This window comes from Acinonyx jubatus, chromosome A2, assembly GCF_027475565.1.
Source record: "Acinonyx jubatus isolate Ajub_Pintada_27869175 chromosome A2, VMU_Ajub_asm_v1.0, whole genome shotgun sequence".
Taxonomy (NCBI): domain Eukaryota; kingdom Metazoa; phylum Chordata; class Mammalia; order Carnivora; family Felidae; genus Acinonyx; species Acinonyx jubatus.
The window spans coordinates 125,253,566-125,280,437 of record NC_069383.1 but is presented as its reverse complement, the minus strand read 5'-3'; positions in this window follow the sequence as shown (position 1 = coordinate 125,280,437).

Here is a 26,872-nt window from a genome sequence, read left to right as displayed (position 1 = left end):
GATACAGAGAATGGATTGGTGGTTGCCCAAGTCAAGGCTGGGGTGAGTAACAAGGACGAAAGTGGTCAACAGGTTCAAACTTCCGGGTATAAAAATTAAAAATCATGGAGGTGTATTGCATAGTATGGGCAAGAGGGTCAATAATATTGTAAAAACCATCTATGGTGGGAGATGCTAACTAGACTTACGGTGGTGATCATTCTGCAGTATACACAAATGTCAATCACTGTTGACCTGACGTCACCTGACGTTAATATAATATTGTGTGACAAGTATACCTCTAGAAATAAATCAAATGTAACCCCATCTTGTTTTACCAATAGGGAAACTGATAAATGCCTCTTGGTGCATAATGCTACCTTCAAACATGTGAGCTCTTCAACAAAAATGAAACAAATGAGGTGTCTGGGATTTCAGTTTAATGACTTCTGGCCATCACATATGTTTTGCTGCTCAATGGCAAGAATGGGGCTTTAGTTCACTTTGGTCATAGTCAATGCGCTAACAGTTATGTACCTTCAAACTTGATTATTGTTAAGTTGATCGAGTTGATCTTCATCTGTACTGTAAACAGGGTACTGCATACAGTCTCCATATATGTTTATCATTTTTCTGTCATATTTAAGAGTTGGTTAGGAATACATAAGAGGTATAGTTACTAAAATATCTGATTTTTTTTCTCCCCTCCCCCATTGAAAAGAAGGGGCTTCTGTTGTTCCTACATGACTAGTTAGAACCATAATAAACATTGTAGCAGTAATTTGTAACATGAGTATTGTGATATGCTAGTAACACTCTTGTAGCCTTGTTTTACAAAGTTTATTTTATTTTAATCAGTTCAGTATATTGCACTGTTTTAGTTATTTTACTTATATGAAATCTACCACACCAGAGATGAGGTAGTCTCTTTAAGTGTTGAACTGCTAGTGGAACTTATACATTTACAATAATTCAGAATTGGTAAGGAAAATGGTCCACCAGTATTCAGTTGTATATGGAGGGGCTTAGATTAGAATAAAGTGGTATAAAATGCAAAAACAAACAAAAACACTAAAGTATGGAAGTCTATTCCCTAAATGCCATTCAATTCAAGATTTTTTCCATCACATACAGTCAACCAGAGTGCTTATAAATTACATCCTAGATAATCAGCTTTAAGGCACTTGTTCTATGTTAGAACACATTTCTCACTTTGTAATAATATGTCATGTCTAGAGTCATTCTACACAATTCTGCTTAATTTTTAATGTCTTTGGAAAATATAGCATTATTTCAACTAATCAATCACTAAATGTGTCATTTATATTGAAAAATGCATTTTAAGTTATGGAAGGGGCGCCTAGGTAGCTCAGTCAGTTAAGCGTCGGACTCTTGATTTTGGCTCAGGTCACGATCTCACGGTTCATGAGATCAAGCCCTGAGTTGGGCTCTGCGCTGACAGTGTGGGGCCTGCTTGCAATTTTCTCTCCCTCTCTCTCTCTCTCTTTCTCTCTCTCTCTACTCCTGCCCCGCTCTTTCTCTCTCTCCCTTTTTTGCTCTTAAAATGAATAAGCATTAAAAAAACTTTATGGAAAATAGACTTCAATTCTTTAATGGTGATGACTTAATGGCATTATTAGGGTCAAGAATTCCACCAGTACCAATGTAAGGAAAGATAATGCTTCTGGATATTGAAAAGTTCTGTTATCTTTTAAATTCAGTTCACACTCATTCGATTCTTCTATTTTGACACATGGAGTTTGCACTCTGGAAGCTCCCAGCCTCACATAGGAAGCAAACCCCACTATAAACAACTTCAATAAAGTGATATAAGAATAACAATGAATATAAGTTAGAGATTATGTAGAGAAAAGAAACTGAAACAGGATGGTGGCATGGGATTTAAAAGGGGCTTTGCTGAGGAGCAGAATGTACATGTAGGAGCTCTGACCTAGAAATGAAAGTTATGATTTTACTCACTCATGTGAAATTTTATCCACTCATCTGTAATTCTAATATTACTCAAAGAGTTTGGTAATTAGATAACATCAAACCATAATTGTAAGCTATAATATTATAACTGAATTCCTTTGTTTGTTTGTTTGTTTTGCTTTCTTTGAGTCTGAAGTTCTGGGAAATAACCTTTTGGAATTCATGTTTATAAAAGAGTAACAGCCAACACTGATGCACTTACCACCACTTAGGAATTACTCCAAGCACAGTATGCCATTTAATCCTGACAACATGCATATGAGGTGAACTGTATTGTCTCCATTTTGTGAATAAGGAAAATGAAGCATATAGCGGTCAATACCCTTCCTCAAGTCACAGAGCCAAGATCTCACAACAGTCCCATACTGTTCCCAAATAATTAAAATAATAACTAGCATCTAGTTTGATGCTTTCCCCAGTTGCCATTTTATCTGAGTTCACACATCACAGTGGCATTAAAGGAACTTAGCCAAGATTACTTCTGCTTTTGTATCTATTACATAGCCATAGCCATGGCTGAGCAATTCTTTTATTTTTTATTTTTTTTAAATCCTGGCTTTCCTATTTATTGCAATTATGCTTTTAGAATTATACTCATTATAGCAACATGTTGGTACATTGAACAAAAGGCACATCACCACCATATTGTTGGTAATACCCCTACAATGGAAAATAGCAAATACGTTTCCATACTACAATGGGTAGATATTCAACCTGTGGTACACTCACATAACGGGATGCTCTACAGCAAAGAGAATAAATGGTCTACAACTACAGACAATATGGATGAATCAACCAAACAATATTTGGCAAAATAAATCAGACAAATGAGTCTGTTCTATGAGAATCTGTGTGTAAAGTAGAAAAAGAGACAAATAAAGCTGTTCAAAGTCAGAATAGTGGTTATCCTTAATTTGTGAAGTGACCGGGATGGAGAAGGAGAAGAATTTTAGGGACACTGATAGTGTTAATTTTTTTAAGGGTGCTGGTTATATGGATGTGTTTGGGAAATTCATTGTTATCTTCATTCATAAGGTGTATACTTTTCTGTATGTATATTATACAACTATATTTGTCTTAATCAAACAATATAACTCATTGTCCACTGAACAGAGCGACTAGCTATAAAACTGACGTATTAAATGGAGCAAGTGGTAACAATTAAATATTATTTTATGAAAACACTGCTTTGGCTATTCAACTTCATATCCTTAGCCCTTCAATCATTACGGGATACAAGCAGACAGTTTATCATCTTCAAGTGAAATCATCTAAGACTTTAATTTTCCTGGTTTGGATCTGGGCAGAAGGTAGAAAGTACAGAGGAAACAAACAATCTTAGCGGTAAAACAGGGTAAATGCTTGGGAGATGGAAGCAAGGAGGTGAGCAGGAAACATAAGCAGCAAATGAAAGCCTCTAAGAAAATTCAGAAGACTACTTACTAATCGCATGGTGTCACCAGAGTCTCTGAGGTAAGAGAAAAGATGGCCTGGCCAGGCATAAGTCTATAAAAGGGTAAAGACTTTCTTGGACTATGAACGCAGGGTCAAACTCAAGTGTGAAGGGCAGTGATAAAAAGCGATAGTTGGTTCCAGGCACAAATCCATGGTAACCATCTTAAATTGTGCTCTGTTCCCCTGGTGGTCTGTCCAACTGCACAAACTACAATCGCCTTTAAAGCCACTGCAAAATTCCCAAGTATTAAAAATTGGAGACATGACTGTAGCTTGAGTTAAGCAGATATATGTGCATTTACTTTGTTATTCCTCACTAAAGCCTCCCAACAAAGGGAGAAAGCATATTAGTCCCTAGAACGTTAATATAAAATATTTAGAGGGGTCAAATGTTTGCAGCTTTTAAGTACTGAAAATATGAATACTTGTCCCCAAGCACATAAAGCACCACCACAAACAAGAAATATTAATAAATTATTGCTTACTTGAATTGCACAGCCTGTGGTTCCCCTAGACGATGAAAGTCAAGCAACTCTTTTTAAGTATACATTGGAATTGTCAGTCATCTGCTCACTGGTAGAAAGTAAATAAGCCCCATACTAATCTTTGTGTTAGTGCCTTCTTATCTCCTTGTTAATCTGTAATTAATTTAGGAAGCAGCACATATGATTTGGGACTAGATTCAGTTTTATCTCCAACATTAGAATGGTAAATCCCTTCATTAACAGAAACAGTACATGGAATAGTTATTAAACTTATTTTTATTATGTTATATTGGATATTTGTTTCAGATTGCAGCCATGCATGAATGGATATTATATGATGCTTTGATGACCTTTCGAAATTCATCTGATTAAACACTCTTGTACTTCATTATGACATTTCTCTCCTTGTACTACCAGATTTGATGTGTATGGCTTAATAATGTAAGTAGACACAAATGCTAATAACTTCACAATTCACTGCTATTTTTTAATGCACATGAAATTTAGTACAAGTTTCGCTGGCTGGAGGCTTACATGAATCATATAAATTAGAGGGTAACAAAAGAACATATTAGCATTTGTTAGCCTAGATGCACGAATTTTGTACTAACCATTTTAATATGTACTACAACTTTCCACCCTCAAGTTAAAAAGCCTTTCAATTTTTCAACCAACATCATAATTGAATTGGTTCTCTTTCTGCCTAAGGATAACAATTTTACACTGATGGAATCTTTATTAGATTCTAAGGATTATACTGATGGTTCTGGTTTGTAAAGTCAAACACCACCACCCAGGGAAAGGGGGTATTTCAACGAATCATGAGCAAAAAAAATTTTACATTTTTCTTTTAAGGGGAAAATGCTTGTTTAATTATTATTGTAAAATAAGCTGAATAGGCCTCTGATAATTGATTCTCAGGAGAAATGGCCACACACTGAGAAAGCTATATAACCTAAAGTTTCAGGGAGCAAAACTGCCCCCAAATCATGGCTATTTTTTCACTTTAGGTGGTATTCTGTTGATTTCCTGATTAACATATTTTTTAAGTTGGTGTCTGAAATAGAATTTTAGAAGTCATGAGAGAGAACATTTCTTTTTATAGCTGAGAATTTTTGTGTGTGGCCATAATAATTTTTTTTGAAATGAGATTTAAATCAACTTCATATCAAATTATAAACATGTTGCACTTGATTTTCAAAGTCTGATTACTATCCTGACAGCCTGAAAAAAAAATTTTCAGATGCTCCAACATTAAAAACTCTACAACTATACAAATGACCTTAGAGATAAGCTAGATACGCCCTTGTGTTTTTGAACAACAAATCTGATATCTGGGAAAACAAAGGATATATGTAATACCTCCAAGTAATTTTGACTGTTTCTTATATATTTTATTAGATTTTTCTGTGGTCTTTGGTTACAGGTTTAAATTTGGGAGAAGAATTAAAACAAGTGTTACTGACCATAAAGGAAAAACTGAGAAATGACCAGGATAGCTGGAGGGAAAGCAAATGCACATAACTTTCTTGACTGCAAGCCCTAGAAAGAGACTTAAGTTACTAAGCACATACATATACTTATGGGTGCATGTGCACACTCAGACACACACAAATCAATTGGAAGGAAACAGGACAATTCATAATATCAAAAGAAGAATGACTTCCTCTCTAAAACAATATGAATCAGAGCAATTCTTTGTTTCCAGGTAGCATGAATTAATTAATGGTCATGTGTTTTTCCATTATAGCATTAAGACAATTTGTTTCTGATAAGGGTAACCTAGAGTTTTCTCTCAGTAACCAATTTGCTTCTCACTTAGCTCAAGAGTGGATCATATGTCCCTGACCTAAGCCAATGAGAATACCACTTTTTTTTTTTTTTTTTTTTTAGTCCTGGCAATTGTCTAGGGATGCACATATGATCCAGTACATAGCATATTTCTGAACTTTCTCAGAAATACTTTTATTCCTGCCACCTCATATGTGAACCTGAGAGGTTGCATTTTTAGGGACACTATAGTAATTTACTACCACTGAAAACAAATCACTCAAAGTTAGCAAAAATTGGGGGGGGGGAGATATACACATATGGACAACAAAACCATTATGTGATAAAGTAACTAATGTAGCAAAACCAAGCCAGATACTTGCACGTAAGCCTCATAACTAATACAATTTTAATAGAGTGAATTGCTCAGTAAATGATGCCTGACACTGCTCAGAGATTAAAGGCATAAAAGGTCACTTAAGACCAAACCCTACCCAGCTAACCGAAAGCCCCCACTTCCCTTAAGGTCTTGGTGATTCTCTAGAGAGTCTCTATTCAGCTACTTAATTCTTTATCTTCAGCAAAGTCATTATGTTTAATTAAATGTAGGAATGATGAAGTTAAACTAGACTTTAAGTAATCAGTTGAGTTCCAAAGAACAGGAATGATTAAAGTTCAGATTCCTAACTAAATAAAATATGTTTTAATAAAACAGCCAGAAGTACTATCTTTAAAATTGAGCTTTGACAATGGGCCAGTCTCTGAACTGGGTATATTTTACATTTTCTCATTTTGTCTCCACAATGACTGTTTCAGATAGGCATAAGTAGCCCTCCCTTCAAGCCAAGAGACAGAGGTATAGTGTTAACTTGCTGAGCTGGGATTCAAATCTGAGTCTATCTGATTTAAACATTCTTTTCTACTGCCAGCCCTGTCCAATCCAGAGATATCTTTCAATTATACTTGTATTATCACAATTTAAAAACTGGGTTTTTTAATATCTGTAAGCTCAAACTGAATCACCTTTACATACCTAGAACTCTATTATTACTGACTTCTCTCTTATCAGGTCCCCTCCCCAACAAACATAAAAAATGCTATTGGAGTTGTGAATTGGTACAACTTTTCCGAAGCATTTGGCAGCATGCTGCAAAGGTTTAAAAGTTCTTACACCATTTGAATCATCATAGTTAATGCCAGGAATATTTCCTAAATGGTTACATGTAATCAACTTGGTACATTTCAAAGCAATTCAGAATGGGATAAAATTACAATGCAACTTAATGTCCAAGGAGAACTGAGTAAAGCAATTATTGCTTAATTACACAATGGAATACTGTGAATCCATTAAAATATTTTCATAGAATACACAATAACATGGAAAATGTTCATGATAAACATATAAAACAAAGTAAGATACTTAAAAACTATGCATAATGTGACTCTAATCCTGCTTTAATACATGCACAGAGAAATGTTTGGTTATCACTAAATAAAGGGATTCTGGGAATTTCTTTGCAAATGCTGGTATGATCGCAAAGAATATAAACCTACTAGAGCAAGCTTAAACAAGAAAGGTGAATGTATCATGAGGTCTGGGGCATTTAAATGAAGTCAAGGGGAGAAGTATAGCTGGGCCTCAGGAGAAATGGGAACAGGGCACTGGAGAGCTGTTGAGAAACAAAGATGTCACATTCTTGGAATTGCTTTCCTCAAGGCTTCTGCTCCTTTGAACACCTGTTTTTATTCTCCTCTATAGACTGGCTCTCTTTGCTTCCATGTGTGCATGGCATAAGATGAACACTCAACTATGCCCCAGTTTACATATTCTCATTTCAATCAATTAGGGAAGGCTGACTAGTCTCCCTAAATTCAAAAGTTATAGGGGGATCTCATTGGTCTAACTTGGATCACATATGGATTCCGATCCAATAAATGGTGACAAAGGGGACCTGGTCACAGATAGGAATCTCATCTTTACTGCCGCTAGGGGTTGGGGATGGCTGCTCAGGTTATGGGACATTACCTTACAATTTTTCTCTAAGAGGAAAATTATTTCCTTTTTTTGCATTATTACGTTCTTCTGAATTTTTTGGTGTGAAAACATGCCTCTTTTGCACCAATGAAAAAAATTAGAAAAAAAAAAAAAAAAAGATGTCTCCCAGGTTGAGAGAAGCCATGGACACATCAGGTGATCTCTTCACATGGACAGCAGAGCCATGAATTATTCATAGTTTGCCGAAATTCTCCTAAGAGGTACAGAGTACTCTGGCTAGGAACTCGATAGAAATCTTTTATCATTACTACACTCTTTAAGTGTGTTGGTTTCACTGAAGATCCCGAGGGTCCAGTAAAATAGCTAATGGCAGAAGGAAAAGTCAGATGTGAGTCCAAGAAGCCAAGAGCATCAGAGGTCCCAGCTTCATTTGACCCATAAGAGAAAATGGGTAAGGAAAACAGAAGGAGCATATGATACAACATTCAATCCACCCCAGGAAAGAGGCATGTCAAGGGCTATGTCCCACCATTAGGAAGTTACTCACATTCACTGATTTTTAGTTTTGTAAAATGAACAGGCTTGAACCAAATAATATATAGCTCTGAAAATATGCCGTTCTAAATATGTGGTAAGAGTAATTCGTAAAATAATGAGCTTTGGATTTTCACTTGGTTTTTTTAACAACGAAAGTCTGTCCTCAAACTCTTTTGGCCTATATACCAGAAAGGAACTTTCAATATTTGGGGTCTTAAGTCATTTATTACAGAATAGGCCTTGTCATTCAGGAATAATCAGGTATGCAATGCACTGCTATCGTAATGGGTTTTTAAACCCTCCTTCATGGTTCATTAACATGGATGGACATAACTTCAGAGGTCATAAAGCACAATAGCTTTCCTACACTTAGTTGATAAATAGGTCAATCAGCTTACTTCATAGAGTCAACAACATTCCAGATAAGCACAAATTGAAACTCATACACAACTAATTGTATATGGGATGACCAAAATGTCAATTCAAAATTAACATCCGTGCTTTAAACTATTATCAACTATATGATTACCCTTTCTGTTGTACTCTGTCTATATGCCATGATATTCTCATTAACAGTGTGTCTATATTTTTGTCTTTTTGGGAGACGGGGCAGAAAAACACAGTTTTGAACATACAAGTTAAATCTTCATCCAAAATTTATTTTTATTAGGGGAGCTAACTCTCAATATGTTATACTCCTTATTCTGTACTGTTTTCCGACTGCTCACTGTACATTATTTTAGTTCCAAATCAATGTGGCTCTTTTTTAGAAAAGACGTGCTACACACCATAAGTGTACTTGAATTCCTTCCCTGATAATCAAAACTCTGTCAAGAGGTTTGCTAGCATTCGACTCTGATATTATACTGTTTGACATCATTCAATAATGTGTTATACACGGAACAAACAAGTGTTACTCTTTAGTCTCCAACATATGTCAAAATAAATGGCTATTTCAGTTGTAGCTTTCACTGAGTGACATTTCTATGTGGTGTCATGCTTTTACTTATCGACCTTAGCTTCCTGGAGCGATGAGCCTCAAGACCAAATATTACCTCCATTGTTCCCTAGCCTATTTTTAACAAGTTGTCAAACCCAAAGATCCATTCCAAACAATTTCATGAAACAGTCCATCATGCCTCATCTACTAAATTGCTTTTATTATCTTCTGCACCATTGGTACCGAGACTAGACCCAGTCTTCCAGTTTCTGATTTTGTGAACTACAGTTCATATTCCTATGTAACTTTCTTTTACCATAGCTACAGGTGTTTGGATTGTTGATGCACAATGAGAAGATTATGTCTAGGGATAATTTTAAGTAAGTGAGATTATTCAAAAATTATGTTTATAAGTTGCTTTACAGACATCATGGCAGAGGCTTGCAAAGGAAGAAATTCAAAAACTGAATTAGATGGATCTAAGCCAGACATTCAACTTCAATGTCAAAGTCTTACAGTGGATAATTCAAAACCGCTTCACCAATTTACTCTGAATTTCTGTGTTCATTTTTCCCCCTCTCCCAGTGCATTTTGTGATGGTTAATATGACAGGTACTCAGTCACATCAATTGTTCCTTTTTTCCTTGAAAGATTCTATAGTTTCCTTTTGTAATGTAGAGTCTTTTAGAAATTTCAAGTGAAGTCTATGCCTTCCCCATCTTTCTTATATGTTATTTTTGCAAGTGGGTCATAGTGGTAAGAAGAGACAATGTGCATATTTGAAAGCTGGGGAACATTCTTGAACTGAAAAATAATGTCAAAACAATTCCTGTTGTAAAGAAATCAAAGTACTAAAAATGAAACAATTGTATCTACTCTACTATTCCCCTCCCTGTCTTCCAATTACACAGAATCACTACTTTCAAATATTTTGATCTTAGATCTATTAATTATTACTTCCTAATCCTAAATAATTCACTTACACTGGTACTTCTAGATTTATCAATTCAAGACACTATTAAATATCTAGTTAAAATTTGAGGACTTAGCTCATTTATTCTACCCTTCATCTCCTTATCAACATGTAATCAACACTGTAATAATGAGCATTTCCAAATTCATCTTTACCATCAGTGCCCCCAAATATTCATTGATTCAGTCACCTGATAAATCAGTATTGAATAACAAACATACAACCAAGCCTTTTGTAGGCACTCTGGTTATAGCAGTGTATACAACACAACAAGGCCTGCCTTCACAGAACTTTCATTCTAATCAGGAGAAAATAGGCCACAAACAGAATATGCCAGATGCTGATAACACATTAAGAACAAAAAATGAAAGCCGTGTAAGGAATTCAAGAGCATATATAGCATCATCCAAGAAGGCCTTTGGCTTTAAGGTTTAAACCAGGTTTACACCAGGTACTGGCATTAAAGTAAATAAGATATGGTCTCTATCCTATTCTTTTAGGCAACATAGTCTATTAATAAACTATGGAAGGACCAGTCACAGCTCTACTTGCTGATGAAAGTGTACCTTAACAAAAAGTTTATTTGTTTATTTTGAGGGGCGTGTTGCAGGGAGAGAGGGAGTCCCAAGAAGTTTCCACGCTGTCATCACAAGACCGATAGGGGCTTGAGTTCATCAACTGTGAGATCATGACCTGAGCTGAAAACAAGAGTCGGACAGTTAACCAAATGAGCTACTCAGGCATCCCTGAATAAGTACTTTATAAGGAGTACAAGGAAGGACAATTTTAAAATTATCTCATTGAATGTACTTTTCTTTATTTTTTAAGTGTTTTCTATTTATTTATTTATTTATTTATTTATTTATTTATTTAGAGACAGAGAGAGAGCACAAGCAGGGGTGAGGGGGGCGGGGAGAGGAAGAGGAAGAGGGAGGGAGGGAGAGAAGGAGGGAGGGAGGGAGAGTGAGAGGGAGAAATAGAGAGAGAGAGAGAGACTCCAAAGCAGGATGCACACTCAGCATGCAACCCAACTTGGGGCTTGATCCCACAACGCTGGTATCATAACCTGAGCCAAAATCAAGAGTCAGATGTTCAAATGACTGAGTCATCCAGGCACTCCACTGAGTTTACTTTTCTAAAACATTTAAACCATCCTTCAATGGAAAGCTTTTTAAAAATTACCATTCTGTTTTTCTTAATTTTTGTCATGATCCATATGAAGTTTGGCAAATATGTGTAGGTACTTTCTCGCCCCTTCCCAAGGCAGAAATCACTAACCTGTCATAGATGTATTTCCAAATGAACCCTGGTGTAATCTCAGAAATATTTTCTATAACAGAGCATAAGATAGCAGCGAACATTATTTTATTTGTGTATAGGAGATGAAAACTCATTGCCATCCAAGGCTTAAACAGGCACTTCACAAAAGATGTTAGGAAAATAACTTACATACTTCTGTGAAAGGATCAATCTCATTAGTCATCACGAAAATGCAAATTAAAACAACCATGAGAGAGTCATGCTAAAATGAAAAACTATGATAATACCAAGTGCTGGTGAGGAGGCAGATTAAGTGAATGTTTCACTGTAAATTGTTTAGATTACAAATTGGTTCAACTACTTGGGAAAACTGTTGGATGGTATGTGGGTTATAAGCTTAGGAATCCTCCAGGCTTACACCAATGGGCTAACAAGGCATAAAGAAATACAAAGCCATAGGATGCTCACACCCAAGTTTGGGTAAACAAGACAAGGCAACCAAGAATAGGGAGGTGCAAAGGCACCCCAGAATAGAGAGGAGGTGCAGAGCCCCCAGAATAGAGAAGGGCAAAGTCCCAAAATAGGAATGGACACAAAGGCTCCCAATACAAAGGTATATGAGGTAAGCAAGATCAGGCATGCAAGGCAAAAATGCCCCCCAATTTAGTACTATAGCAGAAAAGCTTTCATAGGAGAATAGGGCCATGGTAGGTAAATTGGTGAATTGGACTATGGACCTCTGCACTGCAGGCAAAGCAGCCCAGAGTGGAGATGTTTAATGAAAGAAAGGGTGCCTTGTCAACCCTGAGATTATTCCCCCTACCTGCCTCCTCCCCTAGGTTCCCTAAGGTAAACAGAGGTGGTGCCTCATGTCTGCTGTAACCAACCTCCCACTCTACTGTCCTGTAGGCATCAGGATTTTGCTTTGTATTAACCCAAACCCCTAACCCCAAATATCTTCAAGACCCCCTTTCCCTCATGTTCCATAGTTAATGTTCACAGATTCATTGTCCCTTTGTGCACGTCCATCACCATGTTTGTAAGCCTTCTGATCCTAATAAAAATGGGGCAAGGACCCTTATTCAGGGCTCTTGTCTTTTCCCAGACATTAGCCATCTCTCACTTTCAATCCTGCATCCTGCTCTTTTGCTAGACAAGAGAAAACTTTAGACCCAGAGTCTACAACAATGGTATCTGTAAGAATTGAGTATGTACATTCCCTTCTACCTGGCAATCCACGCCTAATGCTATACCTAAGCAAAATATGTCTATATATTTACCAAAAAATAGGCACAAGAACATTCATAGTAACAGTGTTCAAAATAGCAAAAAACAAAACAAAACAAAACAAAAAAACCCAAAAAACAAACAAAAAAAAACTGGAAAACACCCAAATGCCTTCATCATTAAATGGATAAATAACATTTTTACAGTATCATTATCTATTACATTATGTAATACTATGCAGTAATGAGAACAAACTAAACTATTTGCACCATGGATGAAACTCATAAACATAATACTGAATAAAAGAAGCCAGAAAGGAATATAAGATATAAAGTTTCATTTATGTAAAATTCAAAACACAAAATTAGTCTCTGGTGGTACAGGGTACCATTGGGCAGACTATGAAGATTTCTGGGAGATGATAATATTCTAGGTGCTTCCCACATGGGTGGGCTCATTTTTTGGAAAATAAATTGAGCTGTAGTCAGATAATATGCATATATGTTATAATAAGTTAAAATAATTGTATGCATGTTATAGTAAATTAAAAGCTTATTTAAAAAATAGGGGTGCCTGGGTGGCTCAATCAATTAGGCATCAGACTCTTGTTTTCAGCTCAGGTCACGATCTCACGGTTCATGAGATCAAGCCCTGCATCGGGCTCTGCACTGACAGTGCAGGGCCTGTTTGGGATTCTTTCTCTCCCTCTCTCTCTTTCCCTTTCCCACTCACTCGCTCTCTGAAATAAATAAACATTAAAAAAAAAAAAACTAACCTGAAACCTTTGGGCCATCCTTGAAATCTCACCAGTTTTGGAATTTTCACTATTTCCAATTTGAAAATCCACTAATTCTTGGATTTTACCCCCACATGAACATCTTTCATTATGAACATCGCTATAATTAATTGCAAGAAATTTTAAAAATAAAATTTAAGCTTCTAAAAATAACCCCAGGTTTGGGGCACCTGGGTGGCTCAGTCGGTTGAGCATCCGACTTCAGCTCAGGTCATGATCTCATGGTTCGTGAGTTTGAGCCCCACATTAGGCTCTGTGCTGACAGCTCAGAGCCTGGAGCCTGCTTCCGATTCTGTGTCTCCCTCTCTCTCTGTCCCTTTCCCCCTCATGCTCTCTTTCTCTCAAAAATAAATAAACGTTACAAAATTTAAAAAAATTAAAAAAAATTAAAAATAAAAATAACCCCAGGTTTCTGGTGAAATTAATTCCCTTCAACTTCTAAATGGGCTCTGTTCATACTTCACTTGATTTTATTTTTACGTCAAAATTTGACTGCATTTTTTTTTCCAGAATGAGCTAAGTAAAATTTGGGAATAAAATACTATTAAGAAGAATAATGTATTAAATTATTAACATAATGGGTTTGGGCATTTATCAAAGCACTTTCCTTCAAGAGCTAGGAAAAGAGCAAAGTGAAAAGTAAAAAATATACGATTCAGGTGTGTTTTTCTAGTATGTTTTATTCTTCTTACTTACATAATTTGTTTTTTAGGCTTTTTCCAGTGGGTCTAAGTTATTTGTTCTTTTCTGCTCATCATTATTTCTTTGGATGATAAATATAAACCATGCCTTGTAGAATTTATGTGGTAAATTCTCAAATGCTTTTCCTTATATAATTTTTTCGTATTCAACCTTTAATTCAACTCACTACTTTTATAACAATAAAATTAAAAGCTTTAAAAAGAAAAAGAGTACCTGAGATGATCCATTTAATTCAATTTTAGAAAATTTATTCTTTTTGCTAATGATTGATATGGTGGCCTGTCTGTGATCCTGTTCCTTATTGAGGTAGCCTGAGGGGGGGAGCTGTTGGGGCTTGGATAAGGGGCTTTTTGGCTAATAAAGAGAAACTGTGAAGGGTGCAGGTTTCTGCCTCTACTAGACAATCTAGGCAGCAGCAATAAACACAGAATCAATCAATGGAAGCCAACACTCACAAGCCTCAATCTTTATTTGACTATGATAAATAAACTTGTGGCTATTCATGTTTTTATAATTGATTGAAACTCATTGCTGAACAGAATTTACAGAATGGGAATAAAGAGCTACGAGGACAGGAAAGAAAGGTGGAACAAGGAGCTGATGATGACAGTATTGATCTAGTGAAAGTGTCTCACCTGGAGCTGACATGTCACTGGACTGTGACAAGTAGGTGTGATAACAAATGTACTTATTTTTAACCAAGTTTTCATTAGAATTATATAAGGAAAAATAAAAACGTCTTAAGTAATTTAGATGGACAAGTCTTTTCTCTTTCAGACTTCCCCGAGTTCTCAGTACAGTGCCTCAGACTTGACCGGTGCCCTACAAATATTAGCTGAATTCATGATCTGTGCTTTTAGCTCTTTGTACCTAGAGCCAGAACCTTGTTTCCATAGCTTTTCTCACTATCATGTTCCACACCCCAACCTCAAGAGGAAAATTGTATTTCATTAAACTTATTTAAAGTTGATTAATATACTGATTAATTTAATTAACTTAAACTTACAGTTAATTTCTTTAAGGAGAGGTTTTTGCAGGCAGTACCTCCCTCCGCTCCATTAAGAATATATGTGTTACCCCCCACCCATGTTCACTGCAGCATTATTCACAATAGACTAGACATGGAAGCAACCTAAGTGTCCACTGACAAACTAATGGATAAAGAAAATGTGGTGTATAAATGCAATAGCATATTATTCAGCCATAAAAAAGAAGGAAATCCTGCCATTTGAGACATGGATGGAGTTTGAAGGCATTATGCTAAGTGAAATCCGTGGGAAAGAGAATGACAAATACCGTAAGACCTCACTTAGATGTGGAATCTAAAAAAGCTGAACTCATAGAAACAGAGTAGAATGGGGTTGCCAGGGTGGGAGGATAGGGGAAACAGGGAAATGTTGGTCAAAGAGTACAAACTTCCAGTTATAAGAAGAATAAGTTCTGGGGAACTAACATAAAGCATGGTGACTACAGGTAGCAAAACTGTATTATCAACTTGAAAATTGCTAAGAGAATAAACCTTAAACACTCTCACCACACACACATACACACAAAGGAAACAATGTGAGATGATAGAGGTGTTAACAAAGCTTATTGTGGTAATCATTTTGCAGCAATGCATACATGTATTAAATCATCACCTTAAAATGACACAATGTTATATGCCAACTCTAACTCAACTGAGCTAAAATATGTGTGTGTGTGTGTGTGTGTGTGTGCGCGCGCGCACGCGCGTGCATGTGCGCGCGTGTGTGATAGCTGCTGTTACCCAGTACCATGTGTGGTGGTGAGAGGACGGGGGAGTAGTAGGGGTGAAATACCTCATTTACTAGCTTCCTGACACAAAAATGACAATGACTATGGCTCATCCTTCTGTGCAATGTTCTGCAATACGTAGTAAATAGAATTACACAAATATAAATATTTACAAGTTTATTTATCATATTCAAATAAACATTATGCATAGATTAGAGGTTGTTTTGCTAAATATTTTATTCATGTGTTTAAAAGAACACATATTTGTAGCAGTTGTTCCATGGATATGGTCATATTTCTGAAACTTGGTAGGCACGTTTTTACAAGATACACTGTAGAATATATCAACAACTAATGAATTAGAAATACTGATGACAGTGCACTGTAAAATGTATTAGGACACTAATTAGACAATCGCAGAAATGCTTACTGATGGCTTTTAAACACCTGCTTGGCAATTTCTAAGCCTGGGTGTTACTTCATTTAACAATACACGCTTAATTAGGAGACAGAGTTAAGATTAAATAATAAACCCAGGACCGCCCAGCATGCTCTATGCTTTTAACTTTCTACCTCATCCACAAAATTTAAGGAATGATAATTTCATTTACAGAGGAAGCAATAGAATAGATTTATCTGTTCCCTCAGGGCAGATTCTAATCGCTGTTATGAACCTCATTTCATAGAATGGCAGAGAAGATTTAGGAATAAGGTGTGTATGGGGGTACTGGAAGGACGTGAGAGCCTAGAGCAGAAAGCTGATCATTTCCAGGTGCGATTTCTCCAGACAAGGGGAAGCCCATTTCTCTGTGATCAGCCGAGACCAAATTTTGTTAGGGTTTCCACCTTGGTGGCCTGCAATGGGTACCTGTTGTTTTATGTGCTTGCCACCCCACTTGCACACATGTGTATGTTCCTCCTATTTTTCGACACATGAATATGGTGGAAGGACCCACAATAATAAACACGACAAAACCCAGCTGGCTGCAGTTGGTGAGTGGTCTCTGACCACTCAGAGAGTGTTCTGGGGACCAGCAGTACTGACCTCACCTGGCAGTTTCATTAGCAATGCATCATCTTTGGCCCTGCCCTTGACCCACTATATCAGAATCTAAATTTTCATAAATTCCTCAGATGCTGTGTACAATCATTAATTTGTAATGCACTGCCCTACAGCACTTTATTACAATGCCTCACTCAGTCATTGCTTTTGCTTCCCTACAATACTCTTGGGTCATTGTAACAAATACCCCTTTGTCTTTTAGCTAACCACAATGGGTTTCTACTACCTGCTACTAGAAGACTCCAGAGAGCCCCACTTTACCTCTTCAATCAATTTTATTTCCTAAAACAAATGAAACTTTAAATTTAATTTCCAAAACAATTTCTTTCTCCAAGCAGCATTAAAATAACGATTGAGGGGGATTCATATTGGGGGACCTGAAATTAAGAGTTATTTGTTGTGACTTAAAGCGTGATTCATGAGTCTTTGAACACAGAACAACTAATGATTTGGACTGTGTCTCAACTTTCATTTAAGCAGGGTGGCTATTTTCTGCCTGATTTCATAAATCATAGAAGTGTGCATTTAGGAAAAGTTTATCAGTAAGGTACTTTCTATTGGTCTTAACATCTAGAAAATAATTCACCATTCAAATGTTAGATTATTGTCTTAGAATAATAGCGAAGAGGTTTAAGTACCATTTGCACATTATAAGTCTTTTGTGATGAACCATATACTTGCATTGTATCCAAGATTAGGTCAGAAAGCCAAAAAATGTTTTCAATCAATGTTGCCTTCAAATCTCAATAAATGTTAAATGTAGCTGATGGATACTTGAAGATTCACTATATTATTCTCTTTATTTATTTATTTTTAATTTTTTAAAAGTTTATTTATTATTGAGAGGCAGAGCATGAGTATGGGAGGGGCAGAGGGACAGGGAGACACAGAATCTGAAGCAGGCTCCAGGCTCCAGCTGTCACCACAGAGAGCCCGACGTGGGGCTCGAACTTGCAAACCGCAAGACCACGACCTGAGCCGAAGTTGGACGCTCAACCCAGTCACCCAGGTGCCCCAATTCTCTTTATTTTTTATGCTTGCAAAATTTCATTTAAAATATCTTCAAACTCAAAAAGATATACACATTAAATGTGCACAGCTTTTGTATGTCAATCATGCCTCAATAAAGGAGCTTAAAAATATACAGATTGAACAAAAGAATAAAATCTCAAAACAATAGATAAAGCCACCCTTAAAAATCTCTTCTTGGAAGCAACTATGTTGAGGCTAGTCTAACCTGTCCTCTGTATAGAACTGCAACATAGCTCATATCTCCTGCTGGGAGATCATCTTTTTCCTTGGTTAAGCACCACATGAAAAAAGGACTTGCCAATTTGATAAGCTAAAAAAAATTGCATTTTCCTCTTTTAATTTGTATCGCCCTGAATACTAATGAAGTTGACCCTGTTACATTCTTTTTCAGTTTTTAGTCCTATAAATGTCTTCTATTCCTATTTTGGCCTCATTTTGCAATAGGATCATTCATTCTTTTATTATTACTCTCTCAGGATTCCTTATACATTACAGATATTAATTTCATTATATAATTCATGTGCCAAGGTTTCCCTGTTTTTGTCTAATTTTTTTTACCATATATAGAAGATGTTAACATTTATTCAGATACACATATATACATCATTTTTTCCTATCCGCTTTCTCTTTGCCTTTCTACTTAAAAGCTTTCCCTTTCCACTTATTTGTTACCTATTTACATATTTCTCCTTATTCTTTTATGATTTAACAAATTATATGATATTTAATAGAGTATATATTTTATGATTTCATATTATAGTCAACTCTTGAACAACATGGGTTTGAACTGCACTAGTCCCTTTATACACCGACTTGTTTGTTCAATACAGTACACTAAATAAATTTTCTTTTATGATTTTCTTAATAGCATTTTTTTCTAACTTGATTGTAAGAATATCTAATACATATAACACATAAAATATGTGTTGATTGTTTATGTTATCAGTAAAGCTTCAGGTCAAGAGTAGACTACTAGTAGTTAAGTGTTTGGGGAGTCAAAAGTTATATGTGGATTTTTGATTGTGCACGTAGGTGCCCCTAACACCCACATTGTTCTAAGGATCAACTGAATTCCATTTGGTACTGATTTAGATACATTTTGTGAAGCACAGTTCTGACTTGGTTTTTCCTCTCAGGCAGACAATTATTATTTATTCTGAAAATAAATCCATCTGTCCATATGTACTTGAATTTTCTTCTTCATATTCTAAAAATTATGAAAACAGGATGCTCTGTTTATATGGAATCTCTTTGTTATAGGTGACCATTCACAAGTCAACAATAGGCAGTTTTAAGTCTTTATAGGTGAAAATATTATTCACTTTTCAGAAACAGATGTACTTTGAGAAAATAAAGAAACTTTAAGATCCCCATTTGTTTTCACAGAATGAGTAGGAAGGAGATAGAATCTAAACTGTTCCTAGGTAATGTGGCTGCCCTTCTCTTGTGTTCAAAACATAAATTTATGACACTACCATACAGTCAAAATCATGGTGCATATAACCTTAAACTAATCTTGAAATTCCCATGAATGGGACAAAACTTTTCATTTTTATTTTGAAGATAAGGCTTAAAAATGTAAATAGCCTTAGAAAGAGTTTATACATTTTGGCCTCAAAGAACTTTAGATATGTTACTGATAGGAGCTAACCGGGGGAACAGGTATTGAATGATAAGGGACCTTGCGACCAAAAGGTTGGGGATGAAGGGAAGTTAAAAACACAGTATGAAAAATGGAACCTTTCTATCACTGCTAGTCTTGCTATAACTCCCATTTCCAGAAAGGCGATCATATCCTAAGTACAATCTAGCAATCCTTCTCTGAAAGACGGGCAAATGAGTCCCATCTGTAAAAAGTGAGGGAATTCTCTAGGTCGTACATTTCATTTGACCCTGGTGATGAAAATCCTAAATCATAGGTTGATGAGAAAGACCAGATAAACAAGAAGAATTATAAAGTCAAAATACAACAGTGTACCACAAATACACATAAGACACACCTGTGCTCTATGAAGGGAAAACCAAATTCCAAAGAGAGAAAAACAAACAACATATATTGTACCTAGAATCAGAGTGGACAATGCTTATAACTTCAGGGAGGGCAGAAATAACATTTAGATGACTTAGGTGATAAGTTGTCCTGACCCCAAGGGATGCAATGTTTCAGGGGTAAGAGAACATAATAAGTTTGGTGTGTATCTAGGGGGCAGGAGACAACCTTTCCCAGGGACACAATGACCTGGACTGATAGATGCTGAATTTATCACTGGTTTGCCATACAGCTAAGAGGTGAAAACACCTTCGATGCAACAAACTTAGTAGTTTGCAGAAAGAAGTACTTAATGAGGTATTTAATCTTAAGCAACAGAATGGTAAAGGAAAGATATTTTCTTTTACAAAGAGACAATAAAAGTGCTTTTCTCTTTAATTCTATTTTTGCTCTCTTAAATCAATGAACTCCAAGCATTCTCCAATGCAAAATATTCTCTCTTGTACAAGAAAGGGAAACACAGGAAGTTCAGAATATAACATCTTTCCTATACCCTACTCTACCCCTCTACCTCTTCCAAATAAGAGAAATGTGTTCTCATTTATATTATCCTTCCCTGAAGTTGACTCTTGTTAAGAAGAGTAATAAATATCATATCAAATTTTCACATGGTTGAAAGGCAAAAACAGAAATAAATCTATTGTCTTATCCTCTGTGCAATCCTTTATAGATCAAGTATTAACATCGATTTCTTCCAAAATAGCATCTCTATGATATTCTCCATTATTATTAAATGATACATCATTTTGCATTTTATATGGAAGTTAAATCGGACTGTAGCTATATTGGCCTGTCAGTGATTTTATCTGCTTTTGTTTTGGGGGTAGCGGTCATTTTATTGTGTCTGTTTATTGATTTAATGATGATCGTTCTTTGGATGATATCCAAATCAACATCTCTGTTCATTTTAAAACACACCTCAAAGTGTCTGCTGGATATTTCAACGACTTCTCATTTCTACCTAAAATCTAGCATGCTGAATGCTAGTCTCACAATCTTATAGTGCAGTCCACAAAGAAACCGCTTCATTCGCTGATTTCCTTTTTGGTCTCTGATAGGCGTAGCAATGAGTGGGAGTGGAATCAGAATCCAACATTAATAGAATCAACATCTTCTAGTGAAAGATGAGGCTTGAAATCTTTTGTCACCCTTGCCTCATTTCCTATCTTTCCTTCCTTCACATCTAATTATTCACTTAATGTTAGTTTCCTCTACGTAACTTCTTCCTTCATGGATAACAGCAAGCAAGGACTCCGGACAATGAGAACTATGTCTTTAACCCTCCCCATGTCCAGGATCATGAGGTGTTTCACTTCTATCCAGGCCTCAGGAAATGTTGCCTTCACTCTCTGGATCCCTAACTTATGGCACTGTTAATGACATATTTCTATATAGGTTAGGGATCACACAGCTTTCTTTTATTTCCTTCTGGAAGGTTAGGTTCCTTTTTACTTTTTTCATGGAGGTCATCTTTATTTAAGTCAACAATTATTTTTGGAGCACATAACACATGCCTGATGTTGTAACAGAAAAAGGACCTACCTGTAAGAGAAGAGGCCCCACCTTTTGAGAAGAAAGAAGACAGGCAAGTTTCTATGTTAGACACTGCAACACAACAGGTTTATAGTTATCCTTACAACACATCAGTGCTAGAGACTGGGAGCGTAAGTTCAAAAATGAACAAGATCAAAAAAGAGGTGACATTTTAGTGATAATTGACAGAAAGGCCACCATCCCTTGCTGAACGGTACAATTTCCTAAAGGGCAAATACAAGAAGGTAAAGAATTAATTTAGAAAAAGACCTCACTAAGAGGTTGTGCATTAGAGTACAGCTTTCAGGAGACATGAAAGGGGTAAGAAAAGCTATAAGAAAACAAAGGTTAGTGAAGAATCTGGCTTTGCATTAAAATCCATGTGTGTTTCTTCAAAATCATAGGCGATGGTTATGGAGGTTTTACCTGCCAGGCCTCCTGGGAAAGCTATCCTCCTCACACCAGACTTGAGGTCACAGCCTGGGCGTGGAAGTCCCTGAAGGGGAGTGCCGTCAAGGATGCAGACTCCCTGGCCAGCCCTGTTCTTCACTTACTTACATTCGTGGCCCAGAACCTTCATTCCTAGGTCTTTTTGTCTGGGGCCTCAGGAAGAGGTCTTCTTCTGGCACCTCCACTGGGGCCTCCTAATGCAAATGGGGGGTGGGGTTGGATGGGGATTAAGGGCTTAACGATTTCATTTTTGGCTTCTTGCTTTAATCAGGAGCAAGACCCTACCAAATCCTTTGTGAAAATAGCATGAGGCCGCTCTATGAGGCAGACAATTCTAAGAAAGCGCCTTCTCTGGGCCCACGCATTCAAAAGCTCGCTCTTCCCTCAGGCCCTGAAAGCTTCCCCAAAGCTCTCAGACGTTTGTCAAATCTGAAAACCACAAGGGTAGGCCAACCCTGGATTAACAGTACTAGCAAACACAGGAAAGGAAGAAGGGAAATCACTACAGATAATAAGGCTCTGGGCAGACAACAGAACCCACCTCACCCGCCATAGGTAGAAGCAAGCCGTGGCTACAGGCAGAAATGCAATAGGCCTTTAGTTACAAGCAGTAACTGCCGCTATATCCACAAGTGGAGGATGAGGCAAAGTCTGTTCCTGTCAGAAGACAAGGTGTGGGTACAGGCAGGAGACAGCAATTCACCCAACCATAACACAATGGAGGTGAACATATTTATAATTAAAAAGAAAAATCACATCAAGGAACAAAGGCTCTTTAAACAAACACTCAAGAGATCTCCTGCCCACTGTATAATTGGAACTGTGATTAACACCGCGAGAAGAGAATATTTATTCAGTACTTTGTCAATGTTTGTTGTTTTGTGAACCATTAAAATCTTGGATCTCTAGCCTTGAACTTCCTATTTCTATTTCTAATCTATGGTTTTTATCCACAAACTAAAGAGCGGATGAAATATAATTAGAATATACCTTTCAAGAAGAGAAAGGAATATGTAATAAGAACATTTCAAAACACAATTTGAACTTGGACAAGGATCAGTGCCAAATACTGCTGCAAGTGGTGATATTTGAATTGGGGGCCCCTTATTGGATAGAGAGATGGTTTAAATCCCATCGAATTCAAAAGTGACCTGAAAACCTCTATTTGTCTTTCCTTCTTTGAAAAGGATTTGGATTCTAATCTTTACCCTCTCGGTATAATTTTTCTAGTAAGTACTTTTCAAGGACAATATAATGATGTTGATTTCTTTTTTATAAATATGCCCTTCCTAGGTGGAATAATAATCTGACTTAAGTGCCTTTAAATACAGCAGTACCATTTTACCTACTTTAAAAAGTCAATATGAAGGTAATCACAGATCTCATTAATCACTGCACCTTCGAAATCTATTTTCACCATACTAAGTGTTACATTTATAATGAATACAGTAGACCACTGACATTGACAGGTTTGTGTTTTATCATTTTGACAATTAACAGTGACTATGAACGTCTATGACGTGTAGTGCCTTGTAATTTTCCAGAGACCTGCATTTGAAGTGCCTGCTGGGAGAGAGATGATCAAGATTAAGTCATTTAGCTAGTGGGTGAGCACTCTGACCCAGCAGCTGCATACCTCACCAACACCTATCTGCATTAATATAGATCCTAAATCAAGCTGCTTTAAATTGTCAGAGGTGACTCTATTCTGACACATGTGAACTGGGCTGATTATCTAACACAGTGACTCTCAAACCTGAGGGTACATCAGAATCATCCAGAGGGCTTTGTAAAAACACAGATTACTGGGCCCCATCCCACCCCAGGATGGTGTGAGTGGAAAGTAAAATTTGCATGACTAGGAAATTCCAAGGGTTCCAAAGGGATGCTTTGAGGGCCACCGATCTAAACAATTTTATCCATTTCATCACTAGAAAACGATTTTTTTCAAAGTATAATTGCCTAAGCAAATAGCAGCAACAGTTTCACCAATCCAATTTGTTCATTTACACGGAAGAATGTGGGTCAGATATCTATACTGATTGTCAAAATTAAACAAAACCAAACAAAAACAAAAACAAAAACACTATTGTTAAATAGCCACTTCACTGAGACAAGTAAGCCCTTCCCCTCTCTACCAATGCCACTCCGTTCAGCCTACCCAGAAGCAAGCAGACGTTAACTCCTGTAGAGGACCTCTAGAAGCTTTCTAACTGGTCATTGCCCTCAGTTTAATAAAGCAAAGCATAAGACCTTGCCCAAGACAGGTCAGTCTTTTCCTTATGAGGAGGCAGGTGGGGGAACGGGAGGCACTAATAACAATTCTTGTCTTCTTTTTCATCTTTCCATTCATTTATTTTACCAATGTCTTACCATTTATGTATATATATCTTTCCTTTCCTTGGTTAAATTCATCCTTAACTATTTTATTGCTCTTAGTGATAATATAAATGGGACTGTTTATTCCTTTTTTCAGACGCTGCACTAGTGTGTAGAAATAGAACTGATTTTTGTACATTGATTCTCTGTCCCAAAACTTAACAGAATTGATTTATCTAACAATTTTTGGTGGTATCTTTACTTCAGTAAAATAAGGATTCTTTCTGATTAAAGAAAGGAGTTGGCAAGCCTGTTCATGCACATTTCAGTAATTGTGGCTTTTTACAATGGCGTAAATTCAAATTGCTGTGAATTCTTGAGGCTCCCAAATCACCCAGTCTTGTTCGTTCAGGTCAAAGATCAGAAAGGAATCTGAAAAACCCCACCATTAACAGCAATTCACCCTGTTTGAGAATATTCACTGTACCTTTAGAGCTGGCATAATGACAGCCAGATGACGATCTAAGAATTTGGGAAGCAGCCACCTCAAAGATTCAACAATACAAAAATGTCAATGATATTTCTGAAAGTTGTCTCATACATAAACATATTACATAATAATGAATACATAAGAATTTGTCATCACCATATGTTTTTATCTAATCACTGCCTTTCAAGATGTTCTAAAGCAGCACTAATACAGATATCCAGGGGGATGTCTTAGTCAAATCTTTGACAGATTTTTCTCATGTCCCTGTTGGCTAAATTCTTCATGTGTAAATTACTCTAGTTTAAATTTAATCACTTTTCCCCATTTGGCCTCTAGAGAAACACTTGTGTACCTCACAAAAAGCTCCCTAAATTTTAAGCTAATGACTTAAAAATCTCTATCACCTTTTCTTTCCTTTCTCATTTATTCAAATAAATAAGCACCTTAACTGGGTGCTAGGCTAAGTACGAGGGCTATAGACGAACTAAGTTTGACTCTGTCCCCATGACGCAACCAACAGGAGGGACCATCACAGTTTTCTAGGAGAAGGCATAAGAGTGGATTATGCTTCAACTGAGGAACAATATAGGGGGAAGAAAGGCATGACAAGGGACGTGTCTTGGGAAACTGTTTTTTGTAGTGGTAAAGAGGAACCACATGGCTGGAGCAGAGCAGCAAAGAGAGAGGGAAGGGCACGGAGGCCACAGCATGCATGACCTTGTTGAAGATTTGGACTTTAACTTAAGAACAATAGAAAAGATTTGAAGAGTTGCATGTTAGGTGTGGTTTGAACAGACTGGATTTTTTAATGATCCTTCTGGCTGCCGTGCAGAGACTGCACTTGAGAGGACTAGTGTGGGGAGACAGAAACTACTGCAGAAACTACTTTCACACCAGACGTGATGGTGGCTTGGACGGAAAAGATGATAGAGCACACGGAAAAATAGTAACCAGTTTGAAAAACATTCAGAAGGTAAAGCCATCAAGACACTTTGGTGATGAAGTGAATATGTGGGAATTGAGATAGAGGGAATTATCAAGGATATGTATAGTGGTGTCACTTCGTCTTAAGTTCAGGGACAGGGCAGATCAAGAGTTCATTTTCAGGTTGAGATGCCTGTGAGCATTCCCGAGGAGATATCACAGGTATGCAGGTCTCTCCCTGTAAGTTTGGAGTTCAGAAGAAATTAACTTTTAACCATGTTGGTCATTAATATCTGTGGAAGCAATGTCACATCGTGGCTATTTCAGGCTTTGGACTCAAAGGCCCGGGGGCAGGACCAAAGAGATCATGAATCCTCAGAGAAAGACTTTGAACTAGCTTAGAAACTTTTTTTTTTTTTTTATGGTTTTCTGGTTCTATCCCATGAGCATCCATATAGTAAACTTGATCAAAGTTTCACCTACTCTATATCTTGAATCCAAAAGAAATAAACATAATAGATTTCCATTTGGCTATTGGATGACTAGTTCAAAAGAGATTGGATGAGTAGACTAAATTTAAAGGGATCAATAAACAATACAAATAGCAACTCTGTCTTGCTGGGGATACTTTATATATTTTGGGTTTTTTCTCTAATTGCTTGGCACCCTAGTTACTGACTTTCTGTGAGATTAACCCTATGACAAACAGTTCTAATTCTAGTGATAGTCAGCTCCTTCACAATGCCATGCACTAACCAGTTTGCTCAGAAGATGTCATCAGCAGAGCCAGTGAGTTCTAACTATGAAATCTACATTTTCATGCAATTTGAAGCACTAAACAAAAATTCGCAGAATATTTACTTAACACCAAAAATAATCTATTTCATGCAAAGAACATAATTGGATTTTTCACATTTGTATATAGACCTTGCTTCTCTCTGTACTAGCTTGGGAGATAATTTCTCCCTCTGCTGGAAAAGAGTACAGCTTCAGAACAAATTCATATTTGGAAAATAGTACCTTAATATAAATTACTTAAGTGACCATGATTAAATTAAAAAAAGTTTCTCTAATATGAAGGATAATTTTCTTTCTGTTTTAAGAACTGATTCTGCCTTGTCACTCATAAGAGTTATGACTCACT